At 44.0% G+C, this 23,330-nt stretch overlaps 1 pseudogene; it reads right to left on the reverse strand.

Moving 5' to 3' along the window:
- Window positions 1-262: 262 nt before the first annotated feature.
- LOC132229785 (cytoskeleton-associated protein 2-like) lies at window positions 263-22,676 on the reverse strand (annotated as a pseudogene).
- Window positions 22,677-23,330: the final 654 nt, after the last annotated feature.

The following is a 23,330-nucleotide window of genomic DNA, read 5'->3' on the forward strand; positions in this document are numbered from 1 at the left end:
CTTGAATAATGAGGAAGATAAACTTAGCTGTCTGACCTTGTAGTCCAGAGACTAGATACGCCCAATGCCATGAGAACTGAGAACTGTATAGTTTTCAAGGCCGCCAGCAAGATAACCACTAAGTGCACAAAGGGCTGGCTCTTCCATAAAAAGGGAAGTTCTGCTCGTAGCTTTGCTTAGAATTTGGATTCGTTTCCCTAAGCCCACTGTGGTGAATAAAATGTAACTCCAAACTCTCAGAGCGTTGCTTGGTTCTTCTCCGGTTTTTCTGTAACAAGACAAGCTTTTCTTTATTCTATGGTTCCTTTGGGCTGAGCCCTTCTATTGTTAATAGTTGCTTTCGCTATAGTATGCCTGCACTGGTCAATGGTTTTTGACTTTTCTCTCTGTTTGATATTAGAAGATGAAGCAGGCCTGGCTATCATTTCAGATGTGATGCTTCTTGATACTGTCTTATTTCTTTTTACTTCCTGAGAAGAAATGGTTTTGACACTAGATAAAACTGTATTTAATTGTAGTAATTCTTTCTCATGAGACCCTTTCCAAACTGTAACATTGGCAATGCCTTGTTTCAGGGAGTCCTGGGTATGACGAGTATTACTGTGGTGACTTCTAATAGGAGGACGTAAAACACGTTCCTTCTGCGATGTAGCCCTCACAAATTTAGTCCTAGTCATCAAATTTGAGGCTCTGTGACTTTTTGCTGTTACACTGCTGGTGTTTATAGGCTGAGGTTTTGTGGCCTTAGAGATAGGAGTGGAAAGTTTCTTTGTTATTACAGAATGCTCATCTTTGACTTGTACAGGTTTTCTAAATGAATTAACCTTAGATTGAACAATTTGGCCACGATAAGATCCAAGCACAGGTTTCTTGAGCACGTTAGCATCTTGCTTTGGTTTTTCTGTAGTCACTTGTTTCTTTTTTTTTATTGTTTTTAATGTGAAATGCTTGGCTTAATGTCATATGTTGACCTTGGCGATCATTTGTAATTGGTAACAACTGCAGAGTTTGGTTATTATCTTCGAGTTATACGTATCAGTGGCTATAGTTGAATTGGTTAATTCATTAGAAGGTTTTAATGGAATACAATTTTTCCCCATTGTTACACTATTTTTGCTCCATGTAGGTCTATGAACGTTTTCTTTATCAGCCATTTTTGTCTTAAGTTTCAGAACTGTTGTCTCTTCTTGGCTAGGGCCAGGGCCAGGGCCAGGGCTAGGGCTACCAGCCAGACAAAGAATAGTATATACTATGCTATTCCTTTAGAGCAGTGGTTCTCAACCTTCCTAATGCTGCAACCCTTTAATATAGTTCCTCATGTTGTGGTGACCCCCAACCATAAAATTATTTTCTTTGCTACTTCATAACTGTAATTTTGCTACCGTTATGAATCGTAATATAAATATCTAATATGCAGGATGTATTTTCATTGTTACAAATTGAACATAATTGAAGCATAGTGATTAATCACAAAAGCAATATGTAATTATATATGCGTTTTCGGATGGTCTTAGGCGACCCCTGTGAAAGGGCTGTTCGACCCCCAAAGTGGTTGAGAACAGCTGCTTTAGAGGTTTAAGGAAAAGGAGGACTTATCTATAGTTACAGCAACCAGAAGTGGCCGCCTTTAGGGTAGCAACTTACTGGAAGGGGGTTCCTAGGGAATATATTAGGGTAACAAACATGTTTTACATGGCTGTGCACATTTACCAAAACTCGCTGAATTGTACACCTAGGATCTGTACATTTCATGGTTATGTGAAGTTTGTCTCAATTAAAAAACAAAACAAAACAAAAAGACTGCCACACACCTACTAGAATGGCTTTAAAAGCAAAACCCAATACCCAAGTGCTGAAGAGGGTGTGGAACCAGTGGAACTCTTGTGGATTGCTGGTGGGAGTGCAACGTGGAAAATAGCTTGGCAGTTTCTTATAAAATTAAACAGGTACTTACCATGTAACTCAGCAAGCTCACTTCTACGTGTTTACCCAGAAGAAATGAAATATGTCACACGAAGACCTGTATGTGAATGTTTACAGAGAGAGGCAACAGGGGTTACAGTCAGGAGGCTATTTGCAATGTCCTGGCTGATGGGAATGGAGATGAGTAGTTAACAAATACATAGTATGCTCTGGAGGTGGAGTCTAAGGTTGTTGGTCGTGTGAGAAGGAGAGAGAAATCAGAATGATGCTGAGGTTTGGTACCGGCACTGGATGGGTGGCAATGTCCTTTGTGGAACCATGGAAGACGGGGAAGAGGAGGCTGGGAGAGAAAAGTCGAGAGTTCTTTGCTATCCATGGTAAGACTGAGCGTTTATCAGACTTTGTGGACACCTTAGCTATACATTTTCAGAAAAGATGCTTCCAACTTTTATTGTCAAAATATGAGCTCTCAGTGCTGTGATGCAAGGTGGCGGCAGATGCACCTCCTTGAAGTTGGGATAGTAGAGTCAGGAATAGGCTTACGACACACAGATTTAGATATACCCTGAAGTTTTCTGTATCACTGTGGACCAAACAGATAGGATAGGAATATTCAGGATGAGATGAAGTCATAAACAGTTCAATCCAAGCAAAATGGTGTGGTCACCTGAGTGGAGGTTATAGGACAGTGATGGCGAACCTATGACACGCGTGTCAGAGGTGACACGCGAACTCATTTTTTTGGTTGATTTTTCTTTGTTAAATGGCATTTAAATATATAAGATAAATATCAAAAATATAAATCTTTGTTTTACTATGGTTGCAAATATCAAAAAATTTCTATATGTGACACAGCACCAGAGTTAAGTTAGGGTTTTTCAAAATGCTGACACACAGAGCTCAAAAGGTTTGCCATCACTGTTCTAGGAGCTGTAGGCTTGAAGATTAGATGCTGATATGATTTCCATTCAGGGAGGTGGGCTAACAGGACCATTCCTTATTAGTTATCTATTAACATAACAAATTAACCCCAAATTTAGAGGCTTAACATGACAGTCAATGTTTATTATCTCACAGTGTCTGTGGATCAGGAACTTGGGAGCAGCTTAGTGATCTTTGTATTTTTGAGTAGGAAGGAACTGCTTAATTTTGAGGTGGGGTGTCTCAAAAGGTCAAACTGTTGGCCATGGCTGCAGTTATCTGAGGGGGTTAGAGAATGTGTTTCCCAGATGGGTGAGTAATATACACGGCAAGTGAATGCTGGCTGTTGGTTGGAGGACTCGGCCCTTACCACACACACCTCTCCCCAGGGCTGCATGAGTAGCTGGCTTCCTCCAGAGCAAACTATCCAAGACAAGCAAGGTAGCAACAATGTCTTATGATCTGGCTTCAGAAGTGTCTCTCCATCATTTTCACACAGTCCTATTGGTTACATAGGTCAGCCCTGTTCGGAATGGCATATCTACTCAGGAGGCATTGGGGGCCCTTTTGGAGGCTGGGAATGTCTCGTTTTTAAGTTTTGGGGTAATGACATATTAAGAGTATAAAGGGACTCATCTTGGTAATGGTGTCATGAGCAAAACTCCCCTAGGTCAGTGGTCAGCAAACTCATTAGTCAACAGAGCCAAATATAAACAGTACTTCTTCAAAATAGACTCGCCCAGGCCGAAAACCGACTTCTGCGCATGGGCCACGAAGTTTCAATCGCACTGTACGCGCGCCCGCATGTGGTATTTTGTGGAAGAGCCACACTCAAGGGGCCACAGAGCCGAATGTGGCGCGCGAGCCGCAGTTTGCCGACCACGGGCCTAGGTCATTGTTTCCCTTTGGCCAATGGAATGTCAATGTAAGTGACCTATGCCACAACCCAGCAGAAGTTTTAGGAGTCATTGCAAGGTTCAACCATTTTTCCTTCCGTCTCTAGAATGACACAAGGGCTGCTCCTTCAGTCTGAGATAGACCGAGAAGACAGAACAGAGCCTCAAGTGACCTGCAGCTGCCATTTAACATGAGTGAGAAATAAACCTTTGTTGTTGGCGTGTTGGCAGCTGTTGAGATTATAGGAGTGATTTCTGCTGGCCTATGCTGACTAATAATCTTCTGCTGATGATATAGACAGACTCATTTGGGACACCTTGAAGGGGAGGATGGGTTTTGTGGTAAGGATATCCACAAAATGCATCAAATCCCAGGTCATCTTAGGGCTAAGCGTTAGTTAGTGGTCAGGGGAAGCTGCCATAATAAAGAGGTTCCAAAATAAAAGTCTTAAAGAAGATACACTCTCAGAAAACTGTGCAGAGGCAAGTGGCGGATCCAGGGTGTTAGGCAGTTCAGCTCCATGAGCTTGCCCAAAAGTCTAGGTTCCTTCCAATTTGTTGCTCCTGCTCTCCTCTGTGGTGTCCTCGTCTGCACCATGTCCACATCCTAGCCTGCAGGAAGGAGGAGAGAGAGGAGGGACAGCCAGTGTTCCTTTTCAGGTTGTGCAGAGACCTTGCCCACACCACTCACAGTCCATTGACCAGATCTAAAACAGGAGGCCATAGCTAAAACAGGAGGCTGGGAAAGTAGTTTCTAGCCAGGTGGCCATGTGCCATGATGAAATGCACAGGGGACTTCTGATTAGTGAAAGGGAAAAGGCATCATTCCTTGGTGGCTCACACAGGCTTACAGTCTAGCAGTGAAGCCAGGATTGGGAAACATTGTTCTACTCACTGCCTTCAGCTCTTCCAATGCTCACTGGAGTCGGAGGCTCTGGGCTGCACCTCTAGTGTCCCTCTAACACAAGCATGTCAAACTCATGGCCCACGGGCCGCATGCCTCATTTATTTGGTCCATGTTAGCCTTTGAATTTGACATGCTTGCTAGAGTCTAACACAATGACCACAATTTTATGATCCTGAAATGGAGCAAAACGGAAAAAACACAGGAGTCATTGGACTTGGCATGCCATTTTCTAGCTGGGTGACACTGGACAAATCACATATAGGAGATATCTTCTCTTTACTGCCAGTCCAGTATCTCAGTTCTAGAGATGGCCCTGTCCCCCTTGTATCCACAGGGCCAGGACAAGAGCCCAACACACCAGTAACTCCCCCCACCCCTATGCCACAGATGATTGGTCAGGGCAGGCACCTGACCCAAGCTGAGCCAATCACATCCTATCTCCATGACCCTGGACTGCAAGTTGGGAGGACTATCTGTGTCTAAGTATGGGTCTGGGAAAATGGAGTACCTGGTAATTATTGAATGAATGAATGAATGAATGAATGAATGAATGAATGAATGAATATGCTTCTAAGTCCCTTATAGGGTTTGGTAAAAAGAAAGATAACGATAAGTAACATTTATTGAGCACTTAGTATTCTAAGATTTTGTATGTATTAAATCGCTAATCAAATCAATGTACTGAATATTACTATTGCCTTTTATAGGTAAGATACTGAAGCACAGAAAAGTTAAAAATGTTGCCCAAGTTCACTGGGTTAGTGGCAAAACTATTGCAAATCTAAGCAGCCTGGCTCTAAGGCGCCCACACTCGACCACTGCACCAGACAGCCTCTGTCATCGGCAGCCCATGCTGACTTAAGAGAATTGGAATCTCTGGGGGTGGGACCCTGGAGTCTGTATATGAACAAGTTTTACAGGTGATTCTGATGCACAGCCAGAACTAGACCTAAAACTGGGAGTCTGAAAAGTAGCGGTAAGCCTGGGGCTACTAGAATAAGGCTGCTTCCAGGATTTTAAAATTGATCTGATCGTGTAAACGTAAGGCCTCCCAAATAATATTGACTAATTGTATCCTCTTTGTGAGGAGGAAATTCAAACTCAGATCAGTTACAAAGAACCCTCTGGGGACCTGCTAGCAGAGGGCCAGCTCAGGGGACCTGCCTCAGACATTCGCCTACGGGAGTCCTGCCGCAGGCCACTGTTCTGGGGAGAGCCTGGACTGTGTACCTGCTTACTTCCTGGACTTTGATCTCCCATCTGACCTCCTTCTCACCCCTGCTCTGATCTGGCAACTCCTGCTGGGTTGACCCCATCTCTGACCCCAGCCTGCCCCAGTTTTCAGCCTCACTGCTCCAGGCTGATATCTCACATGATGACAGCTCCAGGCAGGACAGTATTGGGATCAGCCCGTGATAATGGGAGCAAGACATCTCTTCTAATAATGTAGTGACAAATGGACGTGTCAAAAGACCTGTGACTTCCAGAGTAGAGTTCAGGTATCTGAAACCAGCTCTGCAAGCATCCCAGAATGTGGGATTTAGAAACAGTGAGAAATAAATAGCCTGATGCCATGATGGTTTCTGTGTTAGCATCGAGGGCAAAAAAGATGAACAAGACGTTGTCTCTGCCCTGAGGAGTTCCCTCACGCCCAGTGCTGCTCTGGCACCTGGAAGAAGATGCTTCAAAGATTAGCCAATGAATTGGACCACAGAGAAGAGGGGCTGCAGGATTGCATTTTCAGAGGGGAGATGATTCTAGCTTTGTCTGAGGTTCCAAAGTCCCTCAAATCCTGGACTGGTCTATGGAAGGTTGGGGGAGCTGGTAATGAGCCTTGGGACACAAACACCTTAAAAAACACACACACACACACCTAGATCTGTCTGTGCACCAGAAATTCAGGCCCGAGCCTTCCTGGCAGGCATCGAAAGGGCTCAGGGTTGGGATATCCCATTCCCCATTTTGTCTCTGCCTATATTCTCATTTGGTGTATCATTTTAGATAATTTACCTTCCCTCTCTGGGCCTCAGTTTCCTCAGACCATTTTTTTTTTTCCTTTTGAATGCTCAGCTCCTCAAAGAGTGTTTGATAAATGTTTGTTGAATGAGTGAATGAACCTCTGAAGTCCCTTCTAGGTCTGATAGTGTGAGTCTGTGAGCCCGAAACATCTTTGGGAAAGAATGGGATTGGACAGAAAGAAAAGGTTTAGTCCCACTCCCACGGGACCCTGCGTCACACTCTACTATGCAAGTATGATCTGCCCCTTATGGATCACCTCTCCTTTCTCTCAACCCCTTGCTTCGTTTTCCATCTCCTCTGCACTCCCTTCTACCCCAAACATATTATTATGGGTTGCATTGTGTCCCCCCAGGAAAGATATGTTCAAGTCCTAACCTCCAGGACTTGTGGATGTGATCTTATTTGGAAATAGGGTCTCTGGAGATGGACTCAAGTTAAGAAGAGGTCCTACTGGATTAGAGTGAGCCCCACTCTATCAGGACTCCTGTCCCTCTCAGAAGAGGGGAATCTGAGCACATACACACAAGGAGGATGCCATGGGATGAGGGAGGCAGAGACTAGAGTGATGCTGCCACAGCCAAGGAGTGCCAAACACTGCTGGCAACCACGGGAAGCGAGGAGAGAGGCACTGAACAGATTTCCTCTCTGAGCCCCCAAGAAGGAACCAACCTTCCCGACACCTTGATTTTGGATGTCAGGCCCCCTGAATTATGAGAGAATAAATCTGTGTCGTTTTAAGCCCCCCCGTTTGTGGTATTTTGTTATAGCAGCCCCATGAAACTAATACAAGTGAATCTTGAACAGTGTGGGGGTTAAGGGCACTGATCACCCGCACAGTTGAAAATCCACAAATAACACAAGTCAGCCATCTACCTGTGCGGATTCCCAACAGAGGATGGAAAATACAGTTGACCTTTGAACTTACACATGGAAAGAGTGGATTGGCACTGTTCAAACCGCATTGTTGAAGAGTCAACTGCATACCTATCCAAGGCCATTATTGGGAAATCACCCCACTGATGCAGGTTAACAGAGCCCTACACAGCACCAGTGCCCCTGACATCTCCCCAAATGTTCACTGAGGCTGAGTCATTGCTGTGCTCATTGCGGATCTCTGAAACGAAGTAGCCTGACTCTCCCATCGGGAAAGGAGGAAGGCCTTCCACGTGGTCATTTAGCAGGAAGAGGATGCTAGGAGGGTGGGGAGGAGGGTGACCAGCTGCTTTAATTCCCAACTGGGGACAGCCCAAGAAAAAAAGGGGGCTTTCATCACTCTGATAGGCTATCACCATCTCTTACTTTCACTCATTCAGTAAATACATGTGCCACATTTACTGTGCTGGGCGCTGCTGGGTGCTGGTGGAGAGCGTGGGTATATGGATGGGGGAGAAATGCTAAGGAAATAAAACACACATTCCCTGAGTTGTATGAACCAAGCTGGAGGTGGAGCCCTGTGGCATGGTGGGTCAATTAGGATGGACTTGGGAATCAGACCGTCCTGGTTTAAATCCTGGCTCTGACACGGACTTCCACTGTGATCTTGGAAAAGTTACCTAATCCCTCTGAGCCTTCATCTTATCGCGAGTATTTAGATAAGATGATGTACTAGTATTCAGCACAGGGCCAGAGTAAGTGCTCAATAAATGTTATTTTCATTAATGTTCACCAGAAACAGCTCAGTAAAAGAGCAAGATGATTTTGATCAAACAGGACCTCTGTCTAGTTCAGGCCCTCAACACCTCTTGCTGGACACTGATGAAATGCTTAGAACAACTCCAGGAGGAAACTAGTCTCATTTTGCGAATAATGTAAGTGTGGTTCAGGGGTGTAAAATAACTTGGCCAAGCTCTCAGAACCCTTGTGAGAGGCAGCGTTCAAACTAGAGCTCCCAAGCATGCATTCTTCCTATTTCTGGGCAATGCTTACAGTATTTGTAAGTCAGAGTGGGCTGGGAGCAGCATATGATTAGGAGGGGGCCTAAAGCATTTCTCTTAAGGCTGTGGTTACCTCTATAGGAAGTACACTGTATTGGACTTATGTGTTTGTTTAATGCATATCTAGTGCTTACTATAGGGTGTTCTAAGCACTTTATGTTAGCAACTCATTTATCTTCACAGGAGTCTATAAGATGGACACTGTATTATTCCCATTTCACAGATGTGGAAATTGCGACACAGCTAGGTTAAGCAACTTTCCCAAGGTCACAGATAGTAGTGGAAGCAGGATTCACACTTGCTTACTCGGCTCCATAGACAACACTCTTAGCCACTGTTCTATACAGCATTATCTTGGGTGGGGGGGAGGCACTGCTGACATGTATGCATAGGGGAAGGAAAGAGGGTTACTACCCCACATGCAAGCCACCCTTTGGTGCAATTGCTGCAATAAGACTATGAAGAATTCGACCCTATAAGGAGAATGGCAGGATAGGGGCTGTTTAGGCCTGGGAGTCTCTGAGTCAACAGCCTCTCATCCCCGGGCCACTTCCTGAAAACTCTTTGCGCCTCAGCTTTGGAAACTCTTTGAGCACAAAGAGCTCATTTCCTGTGGCCGGGAAGGACGGGAGGAGTTCCTGATAACAGCTCATCTCCCTCATTAAGACGCTCATAAAAGTGTTTCAAGGAGCCTGAATTATGGCTCCTCTGTTTGTCAAGATGCCCTTCTGCAAGGAGGCACTCTGGTAATTTGGTGCGAGGAGACATGCAGGGGAAACCAACTCCTTTGAGTCCAGGAATTATTTATGATCCTAAGAAGAGTGAATGTCATTTAGAGAGATAACAAGCCTTCACCAGCACAACAGGCTGTTTAATATGCCACGAGGGATGGGAGGCAGCTTCAGAATTCCAAAGCCAGCTAGGAACTCTTGAGAGATTCTGAACCTGTAAGTTGTCTGTTCCTATGAAAGCTCCCTGGCCAATAACAGCTACCCGTTAAGGAGGTTTTACCTCTGAGCCAGGGCTTGTGTTAAATGCTTTGTATATGTTAATTTTATTCTCACACCATTCCTATCCGATTTTACAAATGAGGAAATTGAGGCACAGAGAAGTTAACTTGCCCAAGGTCACACAGTAGTGAGTAGTCAAGTCAGGATTTTAACCCAAGTAGTTCTGCCTCCATGTTTGTAATCTTGAACACCAAACAGAGCTTAGGTGGAAACAGGATTTTAAATCAACCCAGTACATTAAAATGTACATATATTCAAAATTATCTTTGATAATCCCTTAAAATACCTAAAAATCTTAGTACATTTGGTTTGAGGCATATGGTCTTGTCCAATAATTAGAGAACCACTGAGCTAAACTAAAGAAAAGAGCAGAAGGAAAGCCCATATGCAGATGCTTATGCTTTTAAACTACTCTACCTCCAAGAGAACTATCAAATCCCTAAGAAGTGAAATAAAGGGGCAGAGAATTATAAGATACTCTTACCCACCTGCAGGGATGACTATTCTCCTTTTAGTAGTTAGCCTCCGTCACTTTAACACATATCACTTTGTCATGTGGTATTTTGCTGAATTAAGAGAAAACATATTTACATCTTAAGAGAGGAGGAGAGAAATTCCTGTTAGAGAAGGGGTCCTATATTCCAAGTCTAAATTAAATGAACCTGGTACAACGAGATGCCATGAGACTAGCTTTGGAGCCAGATAAACCTGGATTTGAACCCTAAATCTGCTACTTACTAGCTGTATAACTGGACAATTTGCTTAAGTTCCCAAAGCCTTGGTTTCTTAATCTGTAAAATGGTCATATCAATACCACCATGTTGAGAAGATTAATTTTAAAAGTTTATAAAGTAGCAAGCTTGAATATATGTAAATTATAGTTATTAAGCACTAGCTCTTAGTAGCTATTTGACCTAAAGCAGGTCACATCATTTCTCTGAGCCTCATTTCTCCTCACCTGCATAACTTTTCTGCCTACTAATCACAAAGGTCGTTGTAAAGAAACACTACAGCACAGCACAAAGTTTGCATGAAGATTTTCTCAGCTGCTTGGTACACCTGGAATGGTGGGGAGGTGCTTGGAGACCCCTGCTGGAGAAAATAACTCAGGGGAGTCCTGAGCCAGAACTCAGAAATGGGCGCAGATTTCCACATTGCCCTTTAGCGTGGCTGTGTGACTTTGGGTGAGTGACCTAACCTCTCTGCGCCTCCACTTCCCCTTCTATCAAATGGGGTTAACAGTTCCGACATCACTGGGTTATCCAGAGAATCATATTGTGCAGAAAAGTGTTAGGTACGTGGAGCGCTCAATAAGTGTTTGCTGAATCTGAATCTTTCTGAGCTCAGTCCCTCATCTTCCACGGATGGGAAAAGCCCGCGGTGTCTCCGCGTGGAGCTCAGTCAGGTAGGGGAGATGCTCCACGCGGCCTCAGTGCCTCCCCACTCCCCCGCACCCTCAACCGTTGCCATGGCCACCGGTTCAGGCTCGGAGCAGCACCTAGGCGTGTTCAGACCAAGCCCCGCCTCTCCAGAGTGACCATTGGCTGGAGAAGCCACGTGACACTCCCTGGTATGCTAATATATGCTAATTGTCCAACGCCCCTCCCCCCCGGGCAGTGTCCGAGTAGCCAGCAGGGTGCGCGGCGCCGAGCCGAGGGGCGGGCTGAGGGGCGGCCCCCGGGAGAGAGCGGCCAGGTGGAGGAGGAGCGCGAACGCGGCCGCAGGTAACGGGCGGGCGCGTGCGCGCTGGGGCAGGCTCGCGGCGCTCCCGGCTGCGTGCGGGGCCCTCGGGCCGCCGCGCTGCCGGCTTAACCCTTTAGGCACCCAGCTGTCACGGCCGGGCCGGGCTGGATGACCCCGCCGGGCCGCGCGGGGCGGGACTTTGCCGTAGACACCGGCAAGCAGGGAGCGGGCGGCCGGACCCGGGGGCCTTGGCTTGCAGCCCGCGCGGGGACCGTGCAGTCCTGGCCGGCGGTCCGACTGGCCGCGCTGCGCCCGGGCGGGGACCCGGTGGCGACGGGGGATCGGGGTTGGCGACGGGGCCGAGACTTGCGTGCGGGGGGCTGCGGGGAACCGGCTGCAGTACCGCTACTCGCACAGCTCCCCCGGGGGCACCGAGCCCCCGTCTCGCAGAGGCCCGCGCCTCAGCCGCCCGTGGCCTGCGCGGCCTGCGCCTCTCCGCTCGCCCCGCAGAGCGCGAGGAGCCCGGGGATCGGGTCTGACCCGCAGCCGCTGGCACTTTTGACCCGGAGTCACGCTGGGGCCCCCGTGGGAGGAGGCAGGGCTGGTGCTGGGGTGGGAGTGGGGGGAGGGGGGGTATCAGCCCAGGGAACTGGGGTTTGTCGTTGCTGGAAGGAGAGGACAGTCCCCTGAAGGAGAAGCAGGCCCCGAGGTGTGCCCGGTTTGGGCAGGAATATGCCCCCCAAAGGCTCTGGCCTCTGTTCCGTGCTGGGTGCGGACCTGACACTCATGGGGGAAAGTCACTGCTGGACACGTGGATCGGGGCTGTCATGTCCAGAGGAAGCATCTGTTTTGCGTGAGTTTCTAACAGTTGTTTTTTTGTTTGTTTTTTAAATAAAGGAAGGTTTAAATTCACCTTCCTCCCTTGCTTTCCTCTTGGGTCTGCTACGGAAGTGTGTTGTTTTAATTATGCCCCCTCTGCACACCACGGCTGCCACCACCATCACCAGCTCACGGAGCCTGGTGGCAGCTTTAGGCGCCGTGTGCCACTAATACTAAGCTTGCTCTGAGAGCCTCTCCGAAGTGTGTGTGGGGGGGGGGGGGGGGGGGAGATGTTTCTATCACAAGTGCAGATGAAAACCTGGCTAATGTGCCAGCGATATCAATAGACTTTTCTCTGAGTCTGAAGCCATTTCGTCTAAATCAAGGAAAAACGTGGTCACACATGAAAAGGACCAGGAACCAATTTGAGTTTTGCAGGTGAAGTGCAAATTGCACTTTCATGTCGCTCTGTGATCACACAACCACCACTACGTAAATGCCAGGCACTCTATGGCTTGGGGATGCAAAGATGAACAAGATAATCGGTCCTTGTCTTCAAAGAAATCGTGGGAGAGACAAGTACAATTGCCTGCAAAAGTAATGACAGCAGAATATAGATGTGTGTGTGTGAAGAGCTGTGGGAGCAGAGAGGAAGGAACATGTAGCTGTCGGAGAGGGTCCAGGAAGGCTTTCCAGAGAAGAACACGATTAAACAAGGTGTTGCAGGATGAATAGGAGTTTGCCTTTCAGAGACTTAAAAAGTGTGGTATCTCTAGGCAATGGCATTAAATTGCAGCCACGGCCCTTTTCCTTTCTTTTTTTTTCTTTTTTTTTTTAATTTACCTAATTACATTTATTATTCAGAAGAGCACCTCCTTTCTTGATAAAGTAACTTTCCAAAAGTAACCTAGAACTTCTAATTCCCATCACAGTTTTCCAGTGGTGTTTTCCTTCTTATTGCTCTTCCCCCTCATCAGTTTTTCTGAGCCTCTCTCCTATCTTCCCAAGTAAGGAGCCAACATATGGGCATGGGCAAGGGACAGTGTGCAGTAGCTCCAAGGAAGAGCGCTTGAGAACTGGGCAGCATGTGTGGCATTACAGGCATCATCTGGGAGGGCAGTCTAACTCATACAGTAAGAGGAAAATAAAGGTCATGACTAGGGAGGCAGTGCTGAATGTGAAATCTGCATTTGGTCAAATTGTGAGACCTGGGGAAATGAGTGATTAGATCAGAAGCTAAAAGGATCTGAGGCAAGAGAAGGTCTGGACTGTGATGTGGGTCAGGGCAAGCAGCTGAGAACTGACACCAGGAACCAGGCAGAAATGATAGAGCCTGCTGTTACATGGCACCAGCCGCGCAGGGCCGGGCTGGCTCTGACAGCTTCCGGCAACTGTGGAAAAGGACAGCACCATCTCTAGGAGTATTTTCAGTACTTCTCTCTTCTGTTCTCTCTCCCTCCTTACTGTTACCCTCTTTTGATCTGTTTCCACCCATGATTCACTTTTATTGAGCTTGTTTTACTGAGGTCTTTCGCCATCTGAGCCAAGAAAATCCTGTTCTACTGTCTTAGTATCCACCTCTAGAACTATAAGTGGTCCATTTTACCCTCTAAGCCATCAACTAGCCGGCCTGTTTTTACTTTCTGATCATTTGCAAACAACATGGATGGATCCAGAGGTAGTAAAGTGGACCTCATCCCCCAAACTCACCTGTTTGAATCAGATCAAGGACTTTTTTAGCTTTGCTCAAACCAAAATTTATTTTTAGAATGGATTGTGGTGAATTTTTGGCAAATCCCTGTCTTGAACTATACTACAGATCAAGCCGTATAAAGAAGGTGACCTTGGGGCAGTAACACCTAATGTGCACTGCTAAGATGGACAATTCTGTCACCAGCATTGCTATTTAAACAGTCTTCTCAATCAACTTATTTACCAAGTTCCTGCTTGTGTGCAAATACTGTGCCGTATCCCTGCTCTGGAAGAGACAGGAAAATGAGAGAGCTAAATGAGGATTCAGATCCCAGTTCTACCCGTTACCTGCTATGTGACTTGGGCAAGTTATTGGACTTCATTTTTTCATATGTACTAATGCTACCTACCTTTCATATAGTTGTGAAGATTGAATGAAACCACACAGGTAAAGCAGAAACGAAGTACATTTTCAAAGTGCTAACTGTGGTATTATAGGAGTTGTAAAAAGAGAAAGGTCATTATGGTCTCTGATTCTCAAGGAAGACTTTTTCTACCAACATGGTGAATTTTGTTATATAAAGAGAATGAATGTGGATGGGATTTCAGACAGGGAAAATAACACTCATAAAACATAGGGCCAGGATGTGGAAGAAAGTTTTCAGAGGCCAATTGATCTGACTGACCAATCTGACAAGATCAGAAAGTTTAAGTAGTTGTAGGATTGGAAGGGTTGGTTGAAGCCAGATTTTAATAGGCATTGTTACCAAACTAAAGAGTTAGGACTTTATCCTGTATGATGGGAAGTCTAAAGATGATTGGTTAGGAAAATGTGAGGTCATGGAAGTAGTATTTTAAGAAGATTCTCAACAGTGTGGAGAATGAACTTTAGTAGAGATAGAAAGAGAACTGTACAATCAGTTAGTAGTTATTAAAATAGTCTGGTATGAGGGGATATGGAATTGAATTAGAGTGATGTCTGTGAAAATAAAAAAGGATGGGTTTAACAAATATTATAAAGGAAGCGTAACTAACTGGTTATGGAGCACAAGAAATAAGGAAGAATCAAATATAGCCTTGAACACGGGTGACAAGATTAACAGAAATAGGACAGACAGAAAGGAAAGCCGATTTGGGGGAGAAGTGGAGGAGTAAGTGCTAGATATCTTGAGGTGACACAGGAAATTGTAGGTGGACACATCCCATAAGTATTTGGAAGTGGGGGCTAGTGTTCAAAGGAGAGAAGTCAGGGGGTCTTATATTCAGAAGGTGAGCATTGAAGCCATATGATCAGCTTAGTTCAACAGTGATAACGGCATAGAAATAGAACCAATAGTATAGGGGACCAAGGGCTGAAGTTTGGAGATTTCCCACATTTATTTAGCGAGGTAGGGAGGAGGAATGGGGTCAGTACGATAGAAAATAAGGAATCAGAGAAGCCATAGAATAATTTATTCACCCAACAAATGCATTCTCTTCATGACCATTTGGGTACCTGGTTAGACATGCTGTTAGCCATGAAGGTGTAGTACCTCTGCAGTCAAAAGAAGAAACGGTTTCAAGCTGGAGGAATTGGTCAGCAGTATGAAACTGTACAGAAAAAGTGGGAGAGGTTAATTATATTTAGTAAACAGGGAGTCATTGTAACTTTTTGAAAAGAATAGTTTAAATTCAGCAGGGGATGGCAGTGGAGATACTGAACTCCTGATTAAAGAGGATTGTGGCAGGAGATGCTGATAAGCAATGAAGATAGCATGTAGGTCACCCTTTGTATGTTTGGCAATAAAAGAAAAAAGAAATAGGAAAGTGGTTAGAGAAGGTGGAAGATTTGATCTTCCCTGCCTGCTTCATTATTTTAATTATCCTAAAATATCATTCTCATTCTTTCATATCCTGAGTAGCAGTTCAGCAATTCAGTTCTTAAACGTACTGCTTTGATAATTACCTGTGCATTTCATTGAACAATAATAGTACAGCTTCCATTTATTGCTAACCTTGTGCTAAACACTTTCTATACATCTATTCATTATCCCACTTAATCCTCACAATACTGGATTACAATCATACAACCTCTTAGAAGCATGGAGAGACTAAGTAAATTGCCCAAAATCACATGATTAATGAGCGGCAAAGATGGGATTTAGCTCCAGAGTTGATTCTAAAGCTCTTCTAAAGGACCATGCTATACTGTCCCTAGAACAGGACCAGCTTCAGGGCCATGTGACCTGTTCAATCTCCAGAGCCCTGCGTATATGAGGGCCCCATACTTGGTTTAATGCTCCATTGTTGCTGTCTTGATATTCTGAATAATTTTTTAACAAGGGATCTGTATTTTCATTTTGCACTGGTCCCCGCAAATATGAACTGGTTCTGCCTCCTGAAGCTGGGAAAGTGCTGTATCCTTTGTTTTGGTTGCATAGCTTTATGTCCTTGCTGTGTCATGGTACACAGTTACATTTTCCTGTAGTCCTCTCATTTTGGACTCCTGGTATAAAGGGCAAAAGAGGGATAATTTGAAGATCAAGTAGATAGCCAGTATGAAGAGAATAAAGAGGTAAGGAATTATTATTTTTTAAAATATCTTTATTGATTTCAGAGAGGAAGGGAGAAGGAGAGAGAGATAGAAACATCAATGATGTGAGAGAATCATTGATTGGCTACCTCCTATATTTCCCACACTGAGGATTGAGCCTGCAACCCTGGGCATGTGCCCTGACCGGGAATTGAACCGTGTCCCCTGGTTCATAAGTCAATGCTCAACTACTGAATCATGCCAGCTGGGCTGGGGCAAGGAATTATTTACCCAGAATGACTTCCAGAAACACATGCATCATATCTTGAGCGTATTATTGATAGAGTTACAGGCCTGATCTGTTGTTATTCCCAATTTAAATAAGAAATGACTTCATTTTTATTCCTTTTGTAGTCATATATTCCCATTTGCTTATGGGAAGCTACGGAGACCATTTTCAACCTGCTGAAACAGAACGTGGGGTTGAACAGGTATAACACATCTTGTCTGCCCTGCTCTGATGCCTTTTTAGCAGGCTGATGCCACCCCTTCACCCCCATATCAGGGACCATCCAGCAGCTTTGAACCATGTGGCCATCTTTATCACATTTGCTTTGAATGCTCATATTCCACTCTTGCCTTTGTTTCCTGCTTTATTCCTTAATCTATCCGTATGAATCATGAAAACCAGAAAAACTTAATTTTTTATGTTGTCTCATTTTTTGGCTTTATTATTACTATGTGTAACTGGCAAAAAATATATATATATAAGTTTTTCTGGTTTTCATGGTTACTGCTCTCTCAAAAACAACTTTTACTCATCCTCTTGCTCCTCATCCTCCTCGTCCCTCTGAGTAACCCTTTGACCAGGTACAACCAAGTCCTGACACCACTTGGTACTAGTTGGCCATTTGATCAAGTCCTAACACCAGCCAACCTGGATTCCTTTGTGGAGGACATCGGACAAGACTGGACTGTGTTGCTTCCTCCGATATCTGTGTCATTCCCATTCAGAATGCTTGTTTTCACTTTCCACGCCCAACATGGACCAAGGGAGCCAAAGAATGCCTGAGATTAAACATGTGAAGAGACTTAGAGCATAATCTGTGGTACATGTCACGAAACAAAGTTTAAATGATCAGGCGTTCTCCATGGCTGCCTGTTTGTGCTGGTAGGTAGTATAGTCTCCATAGGCACTGTAGCAATCGTCTGTTGTATAATAAATTACCCCCAAATGTATCAGCTTGAAACGACAGACTTCTCTATCTTTTAAGATTGTCTTCAAGCATTTCCCAACTTGCTTTTAATAAATTAGTGTATTTCCTCTCTGACCTTCCTTTGTACTTTAACATCTCATTATAGCACTTACAACATTGTTGTAATTGCTAGAGACCATGTATTTTTTATATCCATAGCTTCAATTCCTCAAACCACTCCTTGAACATAGTAGATAGGAGGCTCATCCTACATAATAAAAGCATAGTATGCAAATTGTTCCCTCTACCATCTGGGAGTTCGACCAAAGGGCGTTGCTGGCCACAGGAAGGGAGGGAACCACTAGGGACCCTACCAGTACATGAATTTCGTGCACTGGGCCTCTAGTTAATTTATACAGACCCAAGAAAGCAATGTAACCTGACCTTTCTCTGGTAAATATGCTTAAGAATAGCTATACCTTTACATATTTTACACTCTGTACTTTAGAAAACTTATGTATACTGAAAAGTATCGATCCATGTGCCCTACTTCAAAGAGGACTTACTGAACTAGTTTCTGTCTATAAGTCTCTGCTTCACCGTGCTCTGAAACCAGTTCTGGCTCTTGTAGGAAATCATATAATGAGCCCCTAGCCCAAAGATACATGGTTCAATAACAAAGCCAGCATTGGTTCACTATTTAAATATTTGACTATAATCTTTATGAAGGGAGGAGTTGGGTCTGTCTTATACACTGCCATATTATCCCAGCACCAAGCGCCATTAAATGCTTAATAGACATTTGGTGAATTAATTAATGACACTCCATTCTTTTTTGTTCGTTAATCCTAACCCAAGGATATTTTTCCCATTGATTTTAGAGAGAGTGGAAGGGAGGAATAGAGACAAGAGAGAAACATCAATGTGAGAGAGATACATTGATTGGTTGCCTCCTGCACACACCCCAACTGGGGCCGAGGATCAAGCCTGAAACCAAGGTACGTGTTCTTGACCAGAATCAAACCTGCGACCCTTCAGACCGCTGTCCAATGCTCTAACCACTGAGAAAACCAGCTAGGGCAGACACTCCATTCTTGATATTCATGTCCCATATCTGTTATTCAGGTCCTGAGCTCTGACCACCCAGAATCTTAAGCCTGAGTTCATCATTTCATGCTGCCCAGACTTTTTGTCTTAGTCTTTGACTCTTCTCTTCTAGCTTTTTCATGGCTCATCTTGGGGAATTTCACTCCTTGCTTGCTCAGAACTAAGGTACCTCCTCGCTATTAATCTTCCTAACTAAGAAGGCCAGATGCCCTTAGGAGAATATTCTTTTTTCTACCTATAGCTAAGAAATGTGTCTTTAAAACATTTTAACTGAAGAGAATTAGATTCAAATTGCAAAAGAAAGGGGACAGGCCCTTTAAGAAGTGAATTTTGGCCAGAAACCAAGTTCTAAAATTTTGAGTCTTAAACTGATAAACTTGTAAGCTTCAGCAATTCAGTGCAAACTAATTTTTATACCAACCGGCAAATCAAAGGAAGGGAGAGAATTAAGTGAGTTTGTAAATATGGTTGCCAGGAAAACTTTTCCTGACAGAAGAGAGAACCTCACAGGAATTATACAGACCCAAGAAAACAATGCAACCTGCCTTTTCTCTGTTCTCTTTCTTTTTTCTTTTTTTAATATATTTTTATTGACTTCAGAGATATCATAAGAGAGCCTTCATATTTTAGCTATAAATGATGGATGATATGAGATCTAAAATCTTGAGCCCTAGCTAGCTGGCTCAGCAAATGGAGCATCAGCCTGTGGATCAAGGGGTCTTGGGTTTGATTCAGATCAAGGGCACATGCCTTGGTTGCAGGCTCCTCCCAGCCCGGGCCCTGGTCGGGGCTCATGCAGGAGGCAATCAATTGATGTGTTTCTCACATCGATCTTTCCCTCTCTCTTCCACTCTCCCTAAAAATCAGTGGGGAAATTATCCACCGGTGAAGATTAACAAAAAATAAAAAATAAATAAAATCTTGGCTGTAAAATGCTCTGGATTGAAATGAGTAACATTGGCCCACATCTGATACCCACCAGCCAGTGTCTCTTTTTACTAGTATGCTCTAATGTACTGGAATTTTGTATTGTGCATGGTGACTTTCACTGGAAGACAGTGAACACAGCAGGAAACATGGAGAAGAGGAAGTGGCCAGAGGCTTGAAAGGACTTTAGACATTGTCACAGTGTTCTTTGTTGAGTCTCTCATAGGTGCAAAGCCCTATGTGGCATCGTGTTTAATAGCATTGACTTTTGGAGCCAGGCTGTCTGGGTTCAGGTCCTGGCCCCACGACTTACTAGTTATGTGGCTTTGGCTGTTACCTAACTTCTCTGTGCTTCAAAGTTCCCACTTACAAGTGAAGATAATAATAGAACTCCCTCATTATGAAGACTGAATTAGTAAATACATTTCAAATGCTTCCTAGTGCCTGGCACATTGTAAGCACTACACAAGTGCTCGCTGAAATTATTATTACTGGTATACATGGCATACTAGTTGTCACCTTTATTAAGTCATGATACTTGTCATCAAAATGAACTAAGCAGTATAAGAAATGACTATGCTCAATGTATTAATTCTCTGTGGCTAGCATAACAAATAACCACAAACTTCATGGCTAGAAACAGCAGAAATTTATTCTCTCACAGTCCTGGAGGCCAGAAGTTCACTATCAGTTTCACTGGGCTGGGGTCAGCAAGGCTGCATTCCCTCTAGAATCCGTTCCTGGACTCATCTGTGTCCTGGTGGCTGCCAACATTCCTTTGCTGTGGCTGCATCACTCTGATCTCTGCTCAGCTTCCTTATCGTTTACTTTTTCCATAGTACACAAAAAAATAATCAATTCTTTTGAGATCTTAATGTTTAAGAAATGAATGTACTAGATAGTTAATTTAAATAGGTAATACATAATTGTTCACTGCATGTTTAGAAATTATTTTGGAGTAGTAATCCTAATAAGCAGAAGCTACCAGGTAAAGAAAGGCTTGGTTCTTCCCCTGGTGATAAAAATTTTAAAAAAGGAGGCGGGGATGAGGACACATTTGTAATACCTTAACAAAAAATTAAAAAAAGAAAAGAAAAAGAAAAAAAATTAAAAAAGGAGGCATCCCGTCGTTGGTGCCTTGGTTTATCATGCTGGCTATTCAGCCATAATTATGATGACCATAATATGACATTCATTCTCTTTATAGGAAGGTATTTTTATTGTTAGTACTAAGCATTACTGGGCCTGTTTTATTATAGTGACTGCATTTTTGTCAAGAAGCATGTAAATATAGTAAGAGTGATTCATCCTCCCTATTGCCAGTTCCAGCCCGACAAATGGAAACAGCGCTGCGGGAACATCCGCCGATTTAACCTTCCATTAAGGTTCTATTTGCATAGCCCATGATCTCTCAAGGCTTAGTCTGCCCGTTGCCCCCACAGACCTTTTGTACAAATAAAATTGAATCAAGCAGCTGAGTGAATAAGTGTGTCTGAATAGCGGTCCTGGAATCTCACTACCCTTCTCAAGTGCAAAGCTGCATTTCCCAGCCCTCCCTGGGCACACACAGCCTGTGGGGCCAAACCCAATTAGGTGCTCTCATCTACTCTTTTACAGAGCTGCCCTTTTCAGCTTCGAGAAGCAGCATGACCTGCCCCATTCAGCTGCCGCTCTCAGCCCGTTTTTTATCTTCTCTCACGATCCCATGGAGTGAGGCTCTGGGTTCGTCCTGCACATGCTCCCTGAGGTAGTCATTCACAAAGACAGCCTGCTCTCTAAGGAAAAGCAGTGAACCAGTGAGGAAGCAGATGACGAATCGTGCCAGCCAGAAGGGAAGAGTAAGGCATATTAAAAATGACATCAGTGCAGTAATCCCACAGGGACTTCAATTGAGCAGCTATGTTTTTCCTGGAAATTCCAGCTCATTCCAGGCATTTATTTTTTTGTGTAAAGGAGTGGGGGCAGGTTAGATTCTCTCCATGCAATAGAGACAATTCAGAGGCAGAGGCAATTAAGCCTTATTGACCAGCACTGTACAGAACTACTAAATATACACCAGACAGACCTTCCCGGAAAAGACATGGGGTCAGTAATAATAACTTCCCCTTTGGGTATTCTCTCAAAATACTTTTATTTAGTTTGGTTGTGAGAGATACTGTAATGCCATAAGGATAGTTTAAATGGAGATTATCTAACAGAAAACAATCACATTCTAAGTATGTAACATTCTGTTGCCATTAAATTTTTGGCTTTTAGCCATAAGTTCAGTTCAACAAATATATATTATGAGCCTCCTACTCATACTGCTAATGGATGAACGTTACTGTATTCAAGCTGGCCAAAAAAACTGAGAAAAGCTGTGTATGGACCCAGTGTGGAGAGGAGAATGGAATTAGGAGAATATAGACTTCTCTGCTAATCAGTGATAGATGGATTGAACCTAGAATGGCTGGTCTGAGATGGCCGATCAGATATATCCACTATTCTATAATAATCCATTTTTTCTTGTTATACAAATAATATATTATAGAAGATTTGGTGGTGAGGAAGTATTAAAGCTAAGGGGGGGGAAACATTATCCAACCACCTCAAAGTAATGCTGCTAACATTTTGTTTTAGATTCTTCTAGTTTTTATGAGTACATATGTTGGTGTGTGGGGTTTTTTTTTTTTAAAGGATCTTGCCACATACATTCTTTTATAAACTGCTTTTATCACCATATTGTGAACATTTTTGTATCATTAATTACAGTATTCTATATGAAGGTACAGTCACAAGTCCCCTCTGATGGGATTTAAGTTTTCAATTTTCCTTCTTATGATGACCATTTAGGTAGCTGAATCTTTGCGGGCACCCAGGATTACTTTTAAGACAAATTCATAAATATTACTAGAACAAAAGGTGTATAAATTGCTATGGCTCTTGATGCATACTTTTCTAATTTCCCCCCAATTCATACGTCTGTCAGCAGTGGGTGGATGAGGAGCGTTTGACTCCTAAGCTGGATGTTGTTGAATAGTATCGCACTCTGTATTTGTGCTTACCTGCCCGTAGGTCCTGGCACTCTGATTAAATCCTCAAACTTGACGTGGAGTAGTTTTCTTTGCTCTCGGTGTTCAGGCGGTGCCATACCACCATGAGGGAAGGGGTGGAACTCCTGAGAACTGGTTCGCCCCAGGATGATGACCAACACGGCAAGACTAGCTTCTTCTTTTTTTTAAAAACCTCACCTGAGGCTATCTCCTCCATTGATTTTAAGAGAGAAAGCGAGAGAGAGGAAGAGAGGAAAGAGTGGGGGAGAGAGAAATATTGATGCGAGAGAGACATTCATTGGTTGCCTCCACACGAGTCCCCAGTGAACCTACAACCAACGTAGGAGGTACGTGCCCTTGACTAGGAATCAAACCCGCTACCCTTCCATCCGTAGGCCGACACACTAACCACTGAGCAAGGGCAGGCATTTTAATCTCTTGATCTCTAATCTTCAAGAGCTTACTGTCTATCAGGGAGAGAGCAAGAGAACAAACACATATCTGTGTAAAGCAGACATGCACAAAACAAATCCACATAATTCAAACTATTATTTTCTTTTTGGTCACTGTTTTAAAGGTTATCCCTTTACTTGTCAACAGAGTCTGGCAGAATGTGGCCAAAATAGACTAGTTGATTACTTCTCACCCCTGTTTCAAAGTCGTCATAGGTTTCCCATCACACTTGATCTAGGAGCTTTTATCTCTGGTGATAGTGGGCTAATGAGGGCCATTGCGGACAGCCAGAAAAGTGG

This window comes from Myotis daubentonii, chromosome 3 (assembly GCF_963259705.1).
Source record: "Myotis daubentonii chromosome 3, mMyoDau2.1, whole genome shotgun sequence".
Taxonomy (NCBI): domain Eukaryota; kingdom Metazoa; phylum Chordata; class Mammalia; order Chiroptera; family Vespertilionidae; genus Myotis; species Myotis daubentonii.